This window comes from Synchiropus splendidus, chromosome 18 (genome assembly GCF_027744825.2).
Source record: "Synchiropus splendidus isolate RoL2022-P1 chromosome 18, RoL_Sspl_1.0, whole genome shotgun sequence".
Classification (NCBI taxonomy): Eukaryota; Metazoa; Chordata; class Actinopteri; order Syngnathiformes; family Callionymidae; genus Synchiropus; species Synchiropus splendidus.
This window is the reverse complement of record NC_071351.1, coordinates 12,836,334-12,857,633: the sequence shown is the minus strand read 5'-3', so window position 1 is coordinate 12,857,633 and position 21,300 is coordinate 12,836,334. Positions and strand designations below refer to the sequence as shown.

Sequence of the window (21,300 nt, the reverse complement as noted above, 5' to 3'; positions counted from 1 at the left end):
TGGACCTCCAGGTCGACATGTTATATGGTGCAAAAGGAAAATACATTTCCGTAAAGCTAAATAACGGCTCTCAGTCTCCAATCAATCACGCTCCTCAAAGAACCTGCAGTGTTTTATTGGTTAAAAATATTAATCGTTGGGAAATAATTTGACGCCGGAATGTTACATGACCATCATCCTGCCCTCGTCCATTTTAACAAAAAGCTCATGACAAAGAGCATGACCCATCTTCCCCAGAAGCACACATGCTTTTCTCACAAGTCGAGGCTCTTAACACAAAGCTCCATTAACGTAACACATCCATGCTTTTGTAAATGCTTTCCAACGGAAAGCCGTCTGCCTCGCCGTATTGTCGACAGGTGAGAAAATATAGATGGATGCTCCTGAAAGATCCTCGACAAGGACTGATGATGAAGACCGGTCAGGGAAATGCGTCTGCTCAGAAGCCATTCATTCCCCAATCACACATCCTTCACATCTGCTCAATTTTGCTCCATCACCAACCAGATGTATCTCCGAGTGTGTGGAGCTTTTGTGTCATTTCCCTCTGACACTCTGCACTTACCTTTTTGTGTCACTGAAAAATTACAGAACGAGATTCCAAGAAGAACTTTCTGTTCCAAACACAGTATGAGGAAAACTGTGCTCTTTTCACTCTGAGAGCCTGTCCTGCACTATCACAGTATGCAGCGAATATCAGTGCCTATATACTTAAATGTACGCTTGAGGCGGTTTCTCTGGCGTTGTAATGAGATCTGAACTAATGATCTGATCGAAGCAAATCCATGTTTTTGTGCTATCCATTTCCAGGAATGATACTACAGAAGGTGTTTGAAGCAGAATTCAAAAGAGGTGAAGTTCCACGTGTGAAACGAATAAAGGTTTCATTTGAGTGTATTCTAGCTTTCAAAATCTTTCTTCGTTGTCACGACATAAGTGTCAAAGAGTCTCCACATGTGAAGTCCACTGATCAAGACCTTCCTGTGATAGCATTTGTTTTCTGGCAGCCTGGTGGCACACATACAACTTGGTTTTTTAGCTCTATTCATGAAAATTGTACAGTTAGAAAACAAACAGATGGGTGACAGCTGTCGGATTACGAAACATTCAATCTTACTTTGTCAAATAGTGTTTTACTACAAGGCTCATGGGACACGTTTGTTTTGTCTTAAAGCAAATCAGGAGCTATATGGAGTAGGAGTGAGCCAAAAGACAAAGCTCTGGATTGACTGTTCAATCCACTCTCACCCAATGTCATGAACTTTACGGAAAGAATCTCCAAGCCAACAATGAAAATTAAGGATGGGGACTGGACTCTCCCTTAGAGAAAAGATGAGGAGCTCAGTCATCCAGCAGACACTGTTGAGAAGTCAATTGACTTGCCATTTCTTCTAGGAAGCTTCAATATTGCTCCTGAAGAGTTAGCGAAGGTTACTTTGTCCAAGGTCTGGGCCTCTTTTCTCAGATAAGCCTTGGAAGAGGAATGATTTGGTTTTTCTTTCTCAGGGTCATTAGGAATGTTTTTAATCCTATGCTAGAGTTTTTGGGGTCATATATTTGTGATATACCGTAATTTACAGACGATAAACTGCTAAAAAATGTCAAAATATTGACCCTTGTCACGCCAGTGAACTCACAGGTGTTTTATTTACCTTAAAGTGCTCAAAACACACTGCTTTTGCCCGTGTGGCTGATGCTCCGTCAACAAAGCTCCTGAGGACCGTAGAAGAGAAACAGCAGCTGAGACCAGCTGTGGTGTCAGAACTTCAGACACGCGGGCGAATACAGCGCATTTTGAGCACTTTAATGTCAATAAAAGATGTGAGTAGCTAATCATTCAAGTTCAGAACATTGCCCAGTTTGTTTCATGAGAATTTTCAAACCTAGTTTAGAAGTGATTCTCTTGCATTTTTTAAGGTGACAGCAGCATTGCACCCGCTGAGAAACCGGTGCAGTGAAGTAGGTGTGGCTAAAATTCTGCTGCACTTTAGCCCGGAAACTACGGTAATAGAGCCTCACTTGATACCAACGTAGAACAAAAACAACTCACATTTTTCACACTTTTTCCCCAGCTACCCGCTTCAATATTGTTGAGCCTATGTCAGAGTCTTTTCAGAAAAGCTGGCAACGTTTAGAAGTTCCAGTGGAAAATGCAACTACCAGGAGTCCTTCATTAGTGTGGAATACCTCCACCATTTAATGACAGAGACCTTATTTGCATCAAGCTGATGTCACAGAGTGATAATCCCGTTATGAGGCAATTTGTAATCAAATAACAAGAGATGTTATCATAATTTGATGATCAGAACTTTGCAGCGTTTTATCGCTTATTACAGACACACACAGGCACAAATTGGCCCTAAATCAAATCAGAGCTAATAAACAAGAGGAAACAATAAAGATGCCAGAGGATAAGTAGAAGGAACACAGATTACTTTATAATGACCGAACAGAAGGGTATAAAAAAAAATAAGTCCAATATCATATTCATTGACTGAAAGATGTTTTGTGAAGTTCCCAGAACTAATTAGAGAGTATTTTATTTGCAAAGATTTATAAGATTTCTTCAGCTGTGATTGATAGGTTTGTTCACTCACTATTGATTTGTTTTTCTGGCCTCTAAACCTTCCGTATCAGGCTTGTTTTGACTACATCTGATGGCGAAATCTAAGGTTTGATATTGTACGTTGTTGAATATTGTAAAAATCTGTTAGCAGCAACTTAAACTGTATATTTCGTTTCCAGTCAGAGTCAGAGCATCAAAGGCTGCCTGACTCAACAAAGAGAACTGAACTTTCGGGATGTTTAAATGATAATATGCTGCTGTGGGTTATCAGAATAAGTGACATTTCTGTAGCCAGGTTTTCAACAGGAAGTGTGCTGTGACTGCTGCTATCGCTCTTCTACTCCCTCACAAGCAGGTTTACACTTTGATACCCTTCAGGTGTAAAGGCAGCTGCATCTCATGAGGCTGAGGTTCATTCAGGCCACTGCAGACAAGGGCATGTGAACGCTGTTTTCATGAAAGTCCAGCCCTGCTGATCCTCACACACACCGAAACGTCTGACACGCTACTGTTGCTCTCGGCTGACAGCACTCGAGCTCAGAACCATCGGGGATGATTCCCCGTCTGTAGCTGTTTTCCATCTGTGGATCAAACTACTCAACCACCTGAGGCCACAGCAGATTTTGAAACGCCTCAAACTATTTTCAGAGCGTGGCTTGCTCTCCATGTAGAACAGTAAAAATGTCTCCTATTGTATTTTTGGTCTCTCCACTGTTTTTTGTCACTACACTTGGAGCAAAGAATTCAACCCCAGGTCTCACTAAAATATGATTTTAATGCTTCTTTGAGTCTAATTTTGCAGATTGAATGAGGCGTGACAGAAATTAAATGGAGGAGACAAGGTATGAAAAGAAACAGTACCGTGCATGGGAGGCGACGTTCTGACAAAGGTGAAGCAACTTTGTCTCCTGTTAAGTTTGACTTATTAGAGAACAGGCCGCAGCTGTGTAGCAGGAAGCCAAGTGAAAACCACTCCCTCATCTCTGGAAGAAACAAAAGCCATGATCAGACCAGGAAGCCAGACCTTCACAATAAGAGAAAGAACACAAGTGAATATTCCTCCAAACTGCCCAAGAAAATTCAGCATTTAAAAGTGAAGTAGCTCATGCTGCAGCTAGTTTTGAAAGTCATGTTGCCACCCTCAGATGGAGCTACAGGCTCTTATCGGCTCCCGCTTTGATTTAATCCCACAAAAGTGAGAGGGAAGCCAGAAGTGCCTCAGTGAAGCCGTTTTGAGTTACGGTCACGTCCGTAATGGAAACCAGGCCTTTGGGTTATATTGGACACATAAGTTTTCTCATCAAACCGGATAGCATGGTAATAAAGCTGGTACGGACAAACCTGGAAGGGTTGTGGGAGAGTGGGGGAATCAGTTAGGGTTTGGTGATGTGAGCAGCAAGAGGAAACACTACGCTGCAGGATCAGGAGTGATGCTGCTGTCTTTCTGAAGATGAGAGAGTTTTTTTTTTTCTTTTCCTCACCGCACTTTGTTGAATATGTATTTCAGGGAACTGGATTGAGCCTTGACTTGTTAGAATTTATAATATCCATTAAAGATCAGGTGTTCTGTGAGACGTGTTTATGTAGAAATGATTCAAGCTGCATTTCCCGATTACTTGAGGGCTCTGATTAGGAAATACAAACTGTGTTGACTGCGGTGCGACCTCATCAACACTTGTACTCCATGCCAGATGGTGGCAGAGGTTGGATGTCCACGTGAGGCAGCAGAAGCTTGTGAGGTTGAAGGTCATAAAGGACTATTTGGACCAAAATGATTTTGAAGGTGGGTGAGTTGTTGATAGTTCATATGCTACAAAGACTAAAGTAAAGTGGTTAACTGCTCTAAAAGAGTGTCGCTTTCTTTGAATCTATGAGTGTCATAAATAATATTCTGATAAACATTTCAACTATATGTCTGTTTCCACGACAATATTGCACATTTTGATTCCAGGGGAGGGGAATCTATTTCGAGTTTGTCACAGACACATAGCTTTTGGCTGTTGTTGAATCGTTCTATTTCTGACTGTCTGCTTCCAGATCCAAAAAAAAGAATCCTTTGCCTTGTGGCTCAGCTCTATTTTAATCACACGCAGCCCAAAGCTGGCACAACACAGTGATTCTAAAATGGTGGGTCATAAAGCCACTTTCAATAAATGAATTTTTTTTTTTCATTAATATACACTTTTATCTCGATTTTTTTGGCTTTGATTATTTATTTTTATTATAGTTTTGAAGCACATTAGTGGTGTGTTTTATTTGGTTGTGAAGTTCAAAGTCGATCTTTTATGTCTCAACAAAGTGGAGAAACTCATGGGCTGCACATCAACATGGCGCAGTCATTCGTGAGGGTATATAGAATATCTCCAACATTAGTTTGAAGCGAATATCGTCGCATCCATTAACCGATAACATTCCGCCTAATGTGGCAAAGAGACTGGAGGAATGCTTTCAGAGAGAAATGAACACAGACGCACCAAGTGCACCAGTCAGCCAAGCGTTGATAGTCTTATCAGAAGCCTCCACAGAGAGCTTGCAGCCAAACTTCTCACATCAGAGCTTCTGTTGTTTTTCTGTTGCTGAACGTCTGCGAGACAGGCAGAGATAGATACCCCGTAATGAGTTTTTATAAAGCACCCTCTCCGCTATCATTGTCATATTTTTATGAATTCATCACAAAAGAGTGAGTAAATGTCAGAGCTGAAGGTAATAGGTGGTGTCGTTTGAAATGAAAGAGGAGAAAGGGAGAAACACAATGGAGCGAGGGGAAATTGTCGTGATTCTTGGGCTGATACCAAAAAGGCCCCGCTGATGATGCTCATGTGTGCTGTCTTCACCCAGAAGATACAGAAGGTTCACAGGGAGAGAAGCGGTCTGGTCTCTAAATAAAACACGACATTGATTTATGAATGCGAGTGTGATACAAGTGAAGCAGGTTTCTGCACGCACACACACACACATCAAAACCAGGAGACAAAGACAGTAACTGAACTCCTTCACTCTTTCTTGAGAGTTGCAATGTGTTTTAAACAGAGTGAACAACAAAGTTCCCCGAGACTTGATGCTATTAATACACATTGTTTGAATGTATCTACACATCCAATCATTCATTTGGCTTGTGTCATGTGCAAATGTAAAATTAATTGGAAAAAGATGTGTCACGGAGCAAGGTTGAGTGTCGGTGCGGCACTGCTCTTGAGAGAAAGGAATTGATCTTGAAGGAGGAAACCGTCATCATTGTCTGAGCCTCCTGTGGTTCAGACATGTGATGTCAAGGGTGAAGAGGGTAAGGAGGAGGTGATGATAGACTTTGGAGGTGCGGAACTTGACAATATCGTCAGGTGAAAAAAAATCTATCTCAGGACCTCAAGAGCAGGATGTGAAGGTGGCCACTGACTTCTAACCATTCAAGTGCCACCTGTGGTCTGGTGCTTAGTAATTATTTCATATCATTGCGCTAACAGTAAACCTTTTTTTTTTCTGAGACACTTTTCTCTCCATTCTCTTACATTTGCTGAGAATCCGAAACATTGCGAGGCAATAAAAAATAAAACAAAAAAGGACATATTTTTACTGTGAAGCCGTTTCTATTGTCTTTTTTGATGCAATGTAAGACTCCTGCAGGGAGCCCTGAAGGAGTTAATACAAGAAGACAGTGTCTACTCCTCAAAAGATCTGTGAAGATACACAGTTGCAGGAACACAGGGATGATTCTCCTGCAGAAAATATCATTCAAATTTAATAGGCTTCAGGTGTGCTGAGTGACAACGAAGCTCTGTTATGATATATATATATATATATAACATACAAGTTCAGTAAGAAGGGTTTGTAATCTTACCACAATATATTCTCAGCAATGAGAGGTTATTTTCCACAGAGAGAGTTTTGCCGCTTCGTGATGCAGAACAAAAAAAAGAAGAGTTTGAATCTTGTAGTTTGAAGATATTTCGACAGAGGAATCAAAGCGCAAGACAAACAAACCAAACAGCTTGTCAGTGATCCCATGATCAGTGGAGAAAGAATGAATAATTATCTGCAGAATTAATAGGGGACAAAGCAAGGTGGAGTTATTCTTTTAAAGTGCCAAGCCTTTTTTATTGCACATTTACCTCACAAGATGGCCGAATGACAGATGCGTTTTAATGAATATTATCTCGGCACGCTTGGTTTATCACATTTTGCTCCAACTTAATAGTAATGGCTGTTCCGAAATGGCATACGTTAATATGTGATATTTCAAAGGCGTAGCCAACAAAAGATTCTATTATCACAGGTTCTTTTTTAGATGAAAGAACTTTGAGGGCTCCACAATGGCACCGAAAGGTCCACAGCCAGACAAAGACAGAGACAGAGCTGTGAACCGTCTCCTGAGGGAAACACTGTCCTTTCTTTATTCCTTTTTTTCCCAAGGAAAAGGTGAGGATCATTGAAGCTAAAATAGATGAGTAATCAGAATCTAGACGTGAGAAAGTCACTCGTTTTTGGTCATTGAAAATGTCCATATTATTATATGCAAAAGTGAATCTAACAATTGTTGTTTAAAGACTTTGATCAGGGGCAGGCAATAAAATGTCAGGTGGAGCCACATTGTATCGTGTCAAAAAGAACTTGACAATTTTTTTTTTTAAATACGGACTTGATGGAGTAAATAAATAGAAAGGCTATGATAACTTGTGTTAGTTTGATTGCATACAGTTAAAAGATGATCAAAATAAATCATTAAATACTGTATAAAAATATGTGTATGTGAAAATACATGTATACATGTAAAAAAAATTGCTTTTCATCAACAATAGAAGACAAATATTGGACACAGAAGCATTAAGACATAAATATCTAACCCTTAATATTGCAAAAAAAATTAAGAAACAAATTTCAAATAAATACAACTCTTAGGCAACGGATAGGTATCACCATCTGTTTTCCACCGTGCAAGTTTCCGCTGCATGTAAACAATTGTGGTGCATCGCCACAGCTTAAATGAGAGCTGCCACACCTTCAGAAAATCTATCTCTTTTTAAATATAAAATCTCACGTGATCGTAGTGAACATATTTAAACCAAGTAGAAACATAGAAACAAACAGAAAACACCAAGCTTATCATGGAGGTGGACATAAACATGACGGTTTTCTGCATGTTTTTCACAGAAACATCCCAGAAGAAACATCATAATGACTGAAGTCATAACTTGTCGTTACGGCCAGACATGAGAACAGACGGAGCGTGTGAGGTTGGCTGCAGATTGGAAAGAGACTTACTTTTCATGATTAAAAACTAGCGTTTTTATTGTCATCAATTCTGTAAATGTCACAACTTTCCACTCTTCCACATTCTCTTGAGTTACGTTGCATGTTTTTCTTTTGTTTTTCCCAACCTGGATGATCATTCAGTTCTTTACACTACATTTTTCACATCTGGATTGTCAAACGCTCTGGCAAATCTTTCAACCTGGTTCAAGCTGACATAAATTATTTAATTCAACGTGTGTAAGTGCAACTTCCAGCACTGTTTCATCTTGTTATAAAAGGCTTGCTTCGGTGGATCTGTACACAATAAAAGACGGAATCCTCTTGAATGCTGCCAAACAGGCAGCAATGTAATATTTCAAATTTGATGGCACATCAAACTTATCTCATATGTAATCAGACAAGCGGTGCTAACAGCCACTGTGGGAGCGAACAAACAGCTCTCGTGTGTTAAACTCAACGAGCACATCCCATAAACATAATCACTTGATCGGAGCTTTAATAGCACACCGGTAAACACAGTATAACACTTAGACAATCTCATCGTGCTCAGTGAATCCACAGTCAGAACCAGTCGCTCGAACATGATGTCTCTCCACCACCACACACTGCTGCCAACGCTGCGCCGTCATGCAAAGTGTTGCCAGCATCCATGCAGTATTCACAATCTTTTTGTTGACAGTCAGATTCATGGTCCTCATCATGCAGGAATCAGTCAAGCGCATGATTCAAAAAGGAAAAAGCGTTTCAAGGTGAGAGATTTCACACGATGGGGAGCATTAATCATTTAAAAAAATGTAATTAGTGCGGTTGCATTTGCATGTTTTGATGGCTGGTGACACATGAAATGTGAAAGCCACCAGCTTCTCCTGAATATGAACCCGTGAAGGTTCACTAAAGATCACATCTGAAAGGGAAGTCACTGGTGCATACGCTATCAGGATCCTCCTTGTGTGTGGAGACATGGCATTTGAAAAAAGATGAGGTAGCTGTTAAAAAAAGGAGATGGCGAGATGGGGGGGCAGCAGAGCGACAAGAGTACACCGAAGTGGCGAGTACCAACAAAGTGCCTGGCGCCTGGCTGCCGCCTGGTTGTGAGGAAGGAGACGCGACCTGTCAGCGAGTGCTGAATGACTTCACATCAGCCTTTCAGCTCCAACAACTTCCCATTTATATTGTAATGCAAATCCATGGCCTGTCCCAGATGGTGCTTTTCCAGCATAGTGGGTGCAGCGAAATATGATTATTTATCCTCAACCCTCCTTGTCGTCCTTCATGCCCCCTCTTCGCCTGCCTCTGTCCCCTCCTTTCACTGGTTTAAACTCAGTCTTGACGTGTTTCCTCCCTCATGGTAGAGCAGTTTTCGACTTGACAACAGAAAGAAGACATTGAATTCCCAGGTGTGGCGCAGCAGTTTTAGAGGAAGACAGTGAATAAAACATCAATCATCAAGAACTCACGGTTTGTGATTCGATCATCTGCGTTAATGACTACAAAATAACTCAACAAATAAACAGATTCCAATGACATTTTATATACATATTATCTGGATCTCTGGATCCAAATCTCTTAAAGTAGAGAGAGCTGCAGCATAACCACTGCACTACAACACTAGTGTGTACAAATGAGTCTCAAGTAAATGTAAGCAAATAATATTGGGTGAATATAAGTGGTCTACACTGGCTTTGGGTTGTTTCACCCATAAGTACACTTTTTAATGTCAGCTGTTTTGTGTTCCAAATTCATTGTTGGGCACAGAATCTCGACAGGAATTCAACATCTGCCATGATCAACCGGCACCTGGCAATCTGTCAGCTGTTGCGGTACCTGTTGCAGCTTCTATCACCATCCACATTCATGCATTGACGGAACAGGACAAATGAAGAAATATAATCCAGGAAGTCCTGTGATTTTAATAACATCATCCATAAGAAATCACTGTCGCTGAAGACAACCTGTATCCCTAAATCAAACGTGCTCTTATTATCCAACACAAAGCTGGCTATCTAAGTGTAGCAAAAGAACCAGTCAGCTCAAAGCTCACGCACATGTCCTCAAGAAATGTATCAGCTGTTATTTCACAATGGAGGAGGGGGACGCGACAAATGCTATTACTACTTGCAGTCTTGAGCTACTGCTTCAAGCTCCCCTTCAAGAGTCCTGCTGAGCATGAACACTTGCACGTCGGAGATAGCAAGATAAAAATAACACCTGAGCTCTTCAGCCTTTTTCTGCACTTCAAGCAAATGGAGAAAGAAAGCAAGAATATGGCGGCAGACGGGCGCTTTAATAAAAGAACACAGAGCAAAATGAATAAGCATTGAGATGATATCATCATTATTCAGAAAATTGAACCAAATTTAATTCAATTTTAAAGATATATACAGTATCTCACTTCTCTTTTGCTTTTTTTGAAGACATTAAAAGAGAACATGCAAGAACACAATCCAACTCTAAGTGAATGTAAACAGCTTAATGGGGCAATTTTCAGTAATTGCTCTTCTTAGCATTTGTTTCCCACTCAAGAAGCTGCCCGCTTATTACGCACAATTACCACAAGACTGTCTTTTACAGCATCTTGTGGGTTCAACGCTGAGGTTAGACAGCAAATTTTATGATATTATTACGTTAAATGGCACTCAAAAAAGTTCACGGGAATGACAGTAAAACTTGACTTCAGCAATAAACTCCACCAGATTCTCCATTCTACAACCCCATATGAGATGATTCTTCACTGCCAACTCAAACACACTAGCTTATGGCAAACTTTGTTGCCCGTTGCAGTATGAATAAACATCTTAATCGAGCCATCAGGAGATTAAATTCATCATGTCAGATGATCTGCAGTTGGCCAGACGCCTGCTTATTTCATTGTTCTCTATCATTCAGCATCTGTGCTAAAGGCTAATTCACCCTGCAGTCACAGTGGAGAAGAGGTGACCTGGGGTTTATGACACGCACTGTGGAAAAGTGGAACAAAACAAAATGGACAATTTCGCACCTGAGTTTTTTTTACAACTTTGTTTTTGCTGCTTGGTATAAAAAAGCAATGTTGCATGAATTATAAAGTTTCACCATGAAATTAGCAGATACACTGAAATCATTGTTCTGCAGAACAATGGGGCTCTGATTTCTCTCAGAAGTGAAGCAGGTGTTTTCATTCTCAACCACTCATAAAACATCTCAGCTCCTTAGAGATTGACAGAAAGTTTTCCAAACCATACATCATGGTAGCTCACACTTCCCTTTTATTCTCCGACACAGTAGTCACCAACCACTTCCGCCTACACTGCATTCTCTTCTTCACCACCCTTCATTCAAACTGTTTTCTCTATCTATCTATCTATCTATCTATCTATCTATCTAACTTCCAACAATGTATTCTGGGTGAGTGCCCATTCTACTCGCAGTTGGAATCTCCCTTAGCATCAGAACAACCGTGAAAATGATTGACCTTGTTCTACCATACATTGCTCAGACCACCAACTTAAAAGATACTTTTGGATCAAAATAAGTTGCCCTACCGGAAGGCAATACATCTCTTAAATAAATAAATAGTACTTATATTTGTCATTCAAATTTGTAATTACAAGGGTCTTGAATGTTTTTGCTTTTACAGAAGGAGAGCAGTCACAAACATCTCATAATCTAATGGGAACCATCGATTTTTGCCTCAGACAGTCAAAATTCGATGTGAGTTATCGGCTGAGGCATCAGCAGCTTCCTTACAAATGCAAACACTGCTCTGTTATCTGGGACAGCTATTTAAATGCACTGTAAAAGTTTGTGGAGACGGTTCAGGGAACTCATGAGGAAGCCTGAGGGGCGGCTTCCTTTGAAGGTTTTCCAGGCAGATCCTGCTGGTAGGAGATCACGGAGCCGACCCAGGACGAGATAGAGAGATTAAACCTCCACTCTGGGCTTGGAACGCATCAGAATTGTTCTGTTAGTGCAAGCTGGGGCACTGAATTCTTTGATGCTTCTGCTCCAACAACCTGGCAACGGATACAATGTGATGTTTGAGTCGCCTCATAGCTTCACTCTTTTTTTGGTGGATTGCAACCTCCTTATTAAATGCATTAGAAATGTAATTATCAATTTGTAACACATGCATTTATGCATTTCAGTTCAACAATCTAAATGTAACTATATTTCCTTGTTTCAAGATAAGTTCGTGATAGCATCACAATGTTACACACTCGATTTAGATGTCAATTGTGACATGGCTAGAACACAGTAATGAATTTTGCACAGCCTCATTTGTTTCTTGGAACATGAGGAAACAAATAATTTCCACCCATACAGGCGGAAAATAGACAACATTGCAACAATGGATGGATAGTGGAGGACAAAATATATAATGAACAGAATAATCCCCAAACACAAAAACCCTTATCTCACAGTGGGTGGACACCTGCAGCTTAACTGTTTATTTTTGGAGGATGGATCAATCGGACCAAAGGGGGAAAAAAAAGATGAATAGTTGCTGTCTGTCACGGTAAATTGAAGAGCAACATCGCCATCTATCGGTAGGAGACGCAATACATTCCAGAGCAGCAACAACAGCTGCTTCTTCCACAGAGTCTGCTCAGCCTGTGCCCACAAACACTCTTTCAGAATCAATTGCTCACACACCACAGGTCACAGAACAGTTCATTACTGTTCAATTACAAGTAGATGTTCAATAAAGAGCCCATTACGGGGGGAAAGTTTCAACCTCGCAGCCAAGAGAGCACAACTTTGACATTTTAATGATACTCTTCATGATGCACCCGAATGGACTGAAAAAAAATGAATTCAAGCTGGCGACCTCTGTGGAATAAAACTAGACGGGAAAGTCAGCAGACAGCAGTGTTTGGCATTAATGTAAGTAACACACTCTAACTGCATTGATCCACTGCATACCCCATTAGCCAGACGTGCCATTCGTCTCACTGAGCCCCCGAACAACACCTTGATCTCTCTCGATGCTGTTTTACAGACCCAATATTTTTAAACTACAGGATAAATCGTGAAGCATCAGGTGGTGTTTTTTCACTAGTTGACTTATAAAGGTAGATCTCTGCCTTTGATTGCACTTCATTTGTGAGTCTGCTGCAGCAAAGCATCTGCTGGTGTTAATTAGCGCACACTTGACATAGCTTTCCACATCGCTGTAATTATTCAACCTGTGACTATTCAAGCAGGCACTCGCGGTAAACAGAAAGTTTACTTTTGTTCCTCGCTTATAGGTTCCTTTATTGAATCAATTCCTCCCGCTTCGTGGTGCTTTCTAAGTCAAGTTGAGATGCAACAGCAAGCAGCGCTCACAAGGAAAAGCAAGACATACATAACCTGTTGTGAGCACCCTCCTGGTTTCTCCATTCCACCTTTTCGTGTCATCTCTTCACTTGAAATCAGATACTCTACAGTGCAACAAAATCACATTTTTGTTTGCTATTTTGTTGCCAATTTGTGCCTGTAAATATAAGTTATTTAATGTGGAAGGCACCGCCACATTTGGGTAGTCACTGTTTTACACTAACAAACTTGAATCTGCTTGAATAGCATTTACATTCACTATCCAGTTGTAGCTCAATTTAAATTCTGCAAATGTAATGATCCTTGTTAAATTATGCTATTTCACAAGTCTGTCAAAGGCAGTGAAATCAGGTACAAACTTGTCAAGAGTGAACAGGTTAAAAGCTCTTACCGCTTGGAGCTGCTGCACTCCCAGTGGAGGGGGATTCGGGGCAACAAAAAAAAGTTCTCAAAGGGAATTTTAGGAACTGTGAGCAAAATCTTTGACTCATGGCTGCAAACTGTTTTCGCTGAGATGAAATAAGAGATGTGAGAAGGAAGCAGATGGAGGATGGACGGAAACGTGTGCCAACGCTCCAGTCCTAGACCGGCGCTCAAGTTTGGCACGCAGGGTTGAGCGTTGAGTCAGTGGGTGAAGGCTTGTGATAAACCTCAGGGCGCTCTGTCCTCAGCTTCCCATCTATAATTGGCTCAACTTCACACAACCCTGGAGCCCTGGGAATAATCTGGGGGAAATGGATAGATGGATTTTCAGTAGTATTTATATTAATTACTTAATTTTTTTTTCCAACTAAAGTAATGAATTTCAAGTCATCCAAGTTCACTGTGAGACAGTAAATTCAATTCACATCAGGAGTCAATTTTTACTTACAGAGTGCTTTCCACAAACTTTGACAAGTAAAGTTCCTGACCTTGTGTACCCCAATATCTACATTTACTTGATCAGCGTTCCTGTCTGGAGAGCCTTTGAAAGCCTACAAAAGCCTGGAGGGATACAAATGGATTCTTGACGGGTATTCAGCTGGAAGTCAACTGGCTAAGAACAGCTTTGTTGCCAGTGGAAACTGTGAGACAAGTTACATAAAAGAAAAAATGTATGTTATCATAAAATCACTCAAGTCTTCAGTGTGGTTTTTCAAAGCAAATTCTTAAAAATTAGATGCTAATTCTGTTAAGTTTTTTTTTATTGATGACAGGGGTTCGCTGTTTTTAGAACTGCTTTACAAATTAGTCACCATTAAGGCATCTTTCGAAACCGTTATTAAGAGTAACAATAATATCCCCAAAAGATCCTGTTATTTAGTGGGCTGGAGGAGCCATCAAAAAAAGGCTATTATTTCTGGTTTGTCGTGGTGATTCTTTTTGTCATGTATTCTTATTCCAACACTTAACCACAATATAGTTAAAGTCAAACTGTAAAGAAGCAAACAGCATTGTGGTCTTAAGTCACATGGATGCCTCACATTCCTACAGGGAGGTGTCACAAGCCACTTTCTGAAGTGTTCATTTTTATTCCTGCATGGCAGGTGGTCATTCCCGGGTCACCCGAGCTCACCCCATGCTTATGTTGTCTGTTTTATCTACCTCTGTGTATCTGCTTTATCTTGCGGTTCCTGCCAATGTTTCTGTCGTCCCCCAGCTCTCGCCTCACCTCTTCTGTAGTTATGTTCATGTATAAGACATTTTACCGTTTAAATATGTTTTAAAATGTATTTTTCCTTATGAAATCATTATTATAGACATACATTCTTATATCTATAACACTTCAAATACTAGCTGGAGACTACAAATACCGAAACTAATGATTAAATCTAGACTTTTCCTGGCCAAGTTCACGGTAGATGTCGTTCGAAATGTAGTAGTGGAACACATGAAGTTAGGTTGCAGGTCAGCACTTTGAGAATAAAGTCTAAACCACTTAGTTTTTTAATCTATGAAGGTCATGACTGGCAGCATTATTAATCCCACCAATGTATACAGTACACAAAGCTGTTCTTCCACTATGAACAGATCCATCATTTCTCAGCACATCATGGAAAGCTATCATCATAGTTCCACATGATGCCGAGCAAATGAATACTTTGCCGCCAAGCTATTCATTCAACTCACTTGCCACACTTCCTTCACTTTCCTAATTTACTCTGCCATTTAAGAGAAACAATTAGACTTGCTGGAGAATAATTACAGTGCAGCTCTTTCATGTCGGAGCCAGCTCCTTGGTCGGTTCATGAAAAACAATTCCACAGCTGCCCACCTCGCTTGTTCCTGCTTTTTATTCGTTCAGGGATTTTTTTTTTCACGCCACTCCAATACATGTCTAGACTTTGGCGGTCATGCTGCCTTAAGCTTTGGAAAGTGACATTTAAAAGACAGTGTAATGGGCATCACAAGGTTCTGCCTCAAGCACAGATGGTGAGCCACATGAAACTATGGGGACCATCCAGGCTTTAGGCCAACTGCTGCTCTTTGTGTGGGCAGGTAGACTGTTTGGAAAGTGATGTGGGATGACAACAGGCCAGAAATGACAAACACAATATCTGCTGATGGCTGGATCATTGAATAAAGATGCCCCATCTACTTTGGCCATCCTCACGGAGAAGCTGTCTTCGCATCAGAAATGATTCTGGTGAGTTGATGTAAAGGCTTGACTGGACGCCGTGAAAAGCAACAGGGAAATGTTTTTTGTCAGATGATATCTGATGCCTTCGGCCTTTGTGCAACCGAAAATCACCATGGGTGGATGGGCTAAATCATCCAAGAAATCTGTAAACTTTTACTAGATTCCAACCTTCACTCTGAATTGCCCACTCATATTTTAATTGAAATCCGTGAGGCGATGCTCACTGCCTGTTGAGTGTGACTTAATTTGTCTAGTAGAAAATATCCTGAGAATTTCTGGATATATTTCACTGAAATTTTCAGGAAATGTTGCTAAAGGCACAAGAAACAGATGATTATATTTGGGTGGCGTCTCGGGAGGATTAGTCACTGACCTGTACGGCTTCTTCAGCTGTAGCTCGTGAGTCGTGGGCCCCTCTAGCAAAAAAAAAAAAACACAATATAAATCACAAAAACTCCAATTCGAGTCATTGCCTGCTCCAGTTAGGCGCTTCATTTTTTTGTTCCATACCAAGAATTTATTGACAGATAATTCTGGAATCGTGAGTCATTTTAGTTGTTTTATTTATTTAGAAGTAAGTCGAATGCCATTCAAAATAGCTGACGCGAGGGTTATAGGTACTATTGTAGTGGTAGACCACAATGTGAGAGTGAGATGCTGGGATACTGTGCTGCCGTAACTGTCGTACGCGATGCCGGGCTGCTACGTGCAGCGGTGCCAGACATTGAATTAATGCTGGCCGTGGTCCTAAGTACATTTGGATGGTTTACTTGTCGTTTAAAGGGGACTTCAAAGTACCACGTTGGCGGATGTGTGCACTCACTGAGCACTTTTCCATTTACTATTTTACAGCCATTTTATTTGTTTTGATTAGCAGACAGATGTGCCGAGGGCTCACCAACAAAAAGCCAGATGTGTCCATATTCAAATTTAAAGTCGCTGCAGATGTCCATCTTTCATTCTGTTTTGTTTGCACTCAGAATTTGAAATGATTCCAGCTTTGATGGAGCAGATTTATTGTTCCAACATTAATGTTTCTGACAGCTCCTATTGTTTCAGGGGAGAGTGGGGTGACAAACAGAGCTCGCAATAACAGCAAATAATGCAGCTATTATTTCAAGAATAATTGCTTTTGTTTGTCAGGGCTGGTTGTACAAGCAGGTTGATTGAAGTGAAACATTGTGCAGATAGATGTATTCACGAGAAAAGTTGTAGGGTAACCAGAAAATATTCATCTAGTTTCAAAAACGACTGATCAAGAGCTTCAAATTCCCGGTATTTGTTCGCACACAAAAGAAGCTGGCTTGCGACTCCCTTAACATTTTGTCAGCACACAGCCAAGATGGCCATATTGTTTCTCAAAGCAAATCGAAGCATTGGAACAGTGTCAAGTCAGCGACTGTGGAGTCGAGTTTCGGCAAGTCAGCATGACCCCGGTCCCTCGTTCCCGGGTCACCACAGAAAGCAGCCAGCGGGAAGTCTCAGACGTGTTTACTGCTGGGTGGCAATTTCGTGTTTTGGCAGCAAGTTTCAAAGCAATGACAGAAAAGAAACCTGATTATTTTTGTTGCACAAATTAAAGCCAAATAACCTTTTCTGCAAGTTTTCCAGAGACACAAAATCCCTGCTAGAAGGAGGCAACATTGAGAAATATCTATTTTAATTTATCTTTGAAATGTGATTTGCATTCATTGATGGATGGGGTAAAGTTTGCCTCACTGCATTGACTTTTAAAGGAACTTGACAGATGGAAAGGTGCAATTGACCGAACCAGAAAACAGAACTTCTTGCAAGCGTCAGAATATTATAATTCATCATTACCATAAACCAAAACGGGGAATTAATATCAGCAGATCAATGAATGCAAATGAAGCTTCTCTCACCTCTGCTCCTATTACTAACTCCTATAACATCAAATTGAATTTTTTAGGAGTTCTGCCAACCTCATATGATTTCTGCGAGGCCAACATTTAATTCCTCGCATCAGTCGCCAGTTCTGCGCACAAGCATCCACACCGTCTATTCTAATTTAGCTTTAAAGTGATTTCTGAGGCTGTTATTTGTAAACCTTTCAAGTGGTTTAAACCTGCTTTCTGCGAACCCCTGCTGTGCTTTGTTGAATTTATCCTGGCAAATTAAGACTGCAACAACATGTTTTCCTGTATTTACAAAGAGAAAGGTTTATTTAACAAGGACACTTTTTTGAGGGTTTTAAAGCGTGTTTTACATGACCTCCCAGATATTAGAAAGTGTATTCAAATTGGCACTCAGTTGATCTTAGCTTAGGAAATGAGGATTTATGTATAAACTGTATTCATGCTTCCAATCTGAGCTAAATCTCTGAGTCGGGTACAATGAATGTCCATGACGACAAAGCCTCAGAGACAGCATCACACCTAAATACCCAAACACACAGTGGCCGACAAGCGCGCACGTCCATTTGTAATGACCCAACAGAAGACATTTATCAGACAAATGAAGGAGATTAGTTTGACGCAGTAAAACCTGTCACATCTCAGGGGAGTCAATGCAGAAGAGAGGGGAGGTAAAGAGGGAGAGATAAGAGCGATGTCGACTTATTGCTTAAACTGACATCAGCGGCTGTAATTGTGATTCATGGCGAGATGGTTATTTGTGTTCACCGGCAATAAAGGATGATAAACTGTTGTCAGCAGTTGGAAGAGTCAAATGACCATTAGCGATGTGACATTGTTGAATCAAATTCAATTTCTTCTTTCAGTCTTCTTTTACATGACCTGTCACTTTTCATTTTAGGGAAATTGTTGTAAATGTATTCAAATGAATAAAGTACTTTCATCTACATGTCAACAAATTAACTGGAAGAATGGTGGTCCGGGGCCACATTAAATTACATAACGTGATACGGTTTGGTTTCTCTGTCTTGTGTTGCAGCATCTAAAATTAAATTTTCAGCATCAATATACTCATCTTTTCACCTTATATCCAGAATGTTGTTTTCCATTTTCATCTATTGCTTTTCTTACCTGTTGAGGTTTTTTTGTTTGTATGTTCGGAAAGGTTCGGAAGGTTGAAAATTTGCTAAGTTCGAAGTTATTGAATTTAGTTATGCTCTGTTATTTCGTTCGGATACAGTTCTGTCATCACGAATTCCGTATTGACTTCCAATGGGAATAAAGCACATCCGGTTTCATAACAAGCTGCGGTTAAAACAGGCAGAAAGCGGATATTATATAGATTTTGGATTAAAAACAACATACAATCAAATCAGTGTACATAGTCAACTGTCACATGTACATGAAAAAAATATGATTTACCTACGTTTTGAGGATTTTCTAAATTTGTTAGGGAGCACGTCTTCTTCGCGTCTACTGGGAGTTTGTTTCTGAAGCTTAGCGACGCTACTGCCACCTGCAGTCCTAAAGCGCGCATTGCACTATTAATGGAATGAACGCGAAATATTCAGATAAAATCTGTAATGGGCAATAAAGTTAGAGTGTAAATGGGATTTGAAAGATTGGAGATTTATTTCTTAAAATAACTATAAAAATTATTTAAATAGATGTGTATTACAGCTAACTTATCAATGTCCTCAAGTGATGTTTCATTCCTAAACAACAAAACCCTGCTTATTTGCATGAGCCTGGACATGAAAATAAATGATGATTCTTCACGGACAGGCAGAGAATGTCACGTTTCAGTTGAAGCCACAGAGCTGTGGACAAATGAGGCATCATTTACCCTGCAGGGCTGAACAATTAATATTCACAATAAATGATTCCACTTGTCATCCACAGCCACTTAATTCTGCTTCACACGCGGATCTGTTGTGTCTGTGGCAACTTGTCCTCATTTGAAACCATTAATGACTTTCCTGAGGAGAATTTAGCTAAATAAATGCGACCGCTCGATGCGTGTGGATGTCCAATTGATTTACTCACACCTCAGTTTGAAGCAATTAAGATTGGGCCTGAGGTGCGCTGCGGTATGATTTGTCAACATTTGCACCAGAATAAAGGATGAGAGATGTGTATTAACATATTATATTGGTTTTGGCCTCCTCTTTGCTTCCCGTTCCAAAAGATCCTAATTGTTATTCATCATCTCTCGCCACCATCTCCCACCCAAATCAGCCGTGGCGGTTGTAAAAAAGGAAGAGGAGGATGGGAAGGAAGGGTGTGAGGAGAACAGTGGAGCCTCAGTGTGCTGTCTGTGACTTCCCCCTAGCGGCAATAATAGAAAACCAGAAACAGGTGTAGGCACAACAGCAATTCACACTAATTCTAATTCATTGTTGTGTCCTTTGGGTCCTGATTGATAGAAGTGTTTGACTTGTTCCCATACTTTCACATTGCTTCACTACAAAAGGCAAGCAACAAAAGCAACAACTCCTCCATCTATAGCCTCCTCCGACCATTTACTGCTCACAAGAAAAGCAGCCCAGCTTTTTGTTCAAATGACAAACCTTCTCCAAGTTATGTTTAAGGTCAAACAGTCTTGTGACAGTTCTTATTTACATAAAGATTTTCATGTCATGAACAGCGAGGGACTTATCTGGCCTTAAGTCGTGCCATGTCTGTTGGACTTTGAAAAGGAGTTATGTAAATAATAATCAGTAGAGTTTCCATATTGACAGTGAAGGTGATGACGTTAAAGCTGAACACAGCTTATGTAAGTTGTCATCTAAGACTGTTTTGTGGAGCTGCATGAAAGCTTTTTTCTAAATTTATTCGATGTGAATATCTAAAAATAGATGAGGCAATGTGATCAGTGTATAACTGAAAGTAGCTGGAAACAGACTGGGAAAATCAAATTGGATTTTACACTGCTTATCTTACATATATCTTGAGTAGATCTCTCTCCTCCTCCTATTCCTATCTTTGCATCCAACCTCAACTGGCGTCCATCTAGCTATTTCCGCTCCAAGATTTCCTTCCCATGGGTTTGTCAGCCCCAGCACAATGTCTGACAGCAGGTTTAAGTTCACGATGCCAACCTCTGACGTAAAGCCAACAATGGGGGTTGGAGGGCTGGAACTTCACTGCACACATGAAGTCTGGCCTCTGCTTCAAGTGGCTTTCCAAGAGCCCTTGTGTAATAGCAAAGCATGTGCCTCTAGGTTTCAAGAGGCATTCCTCAGCTTTAAAAGGATAAATAATACCCATAAAAGGATTGTATTTTTTTATATTTCGGTAAATCGAAACACATGCTGTTGCAACAGCTAGTGTGATCCTTCCAAACACCCACTGAAGACAAAACAAATTCCAGTAGTATCTACTGATTACAGGGAAGAGTCTCTAGCAAGTGTATCATGCTGCTCAAGGTTGCTTTCTTTTCACAGAAAATCTTAAAAACAAGCTTGTTTAATGTGCAATCTGCGCTCATCTGACCCTACTGTTTTGTCCGCTTGCAAATGTAAGACATGCTGGTGGGCTGCCGTGATTCATTCATGCTGTTAATGTAAAGATATTATTCATGGAAGTCGCGCATTCTCTGTGTAGGAGGGAGCAGAGCCTTGTTGACATGTTTTGGCAGGCAAGCTGGCACCTTCCTCGCTCATGAAGTGGGTGCAGCCTTTCACTCGTTCCAT

The 21,300-nt window shown here is 40.5% G+C and overlaps 1 protein-coding gene across 3 annotated transcripts in view; it reads right to left on the bottom strand.

Moving 5' to 3' along the window:
• Positions 1-19,046, bottom strand: part of LOC128749131 (cadherin-4-like) — a 247,847-nt gene extending 228,801 nt beyond the window's left edge. Inside the window, exons 1-3 of one of the 3 annotated variants that reach the window (XM_053848402.1) lie at positions 19,032-19,046; positions 16,105-16,147; positions 3,428-3,549 (exon numbers count right to left, since the gene is read on the bottom strand). The gene's annotated coding sequence lies outside the window, so the exon portion shown is untranslated. Of the gene's footprint in view, positions 1-3,427; positions 3,550-5,040; positions 5,154-6,401; positions 6,543-16,104; positions 16,148-19,031 lie in introns of those variants that run through there. The other 2 variants (XM_053848404.1, XM_053848403.1) reach the window with 2 other exon arrangements.
• Between the last annotated feature and the right edge of the window lie 2,254 nt (positions 19,047-21,300).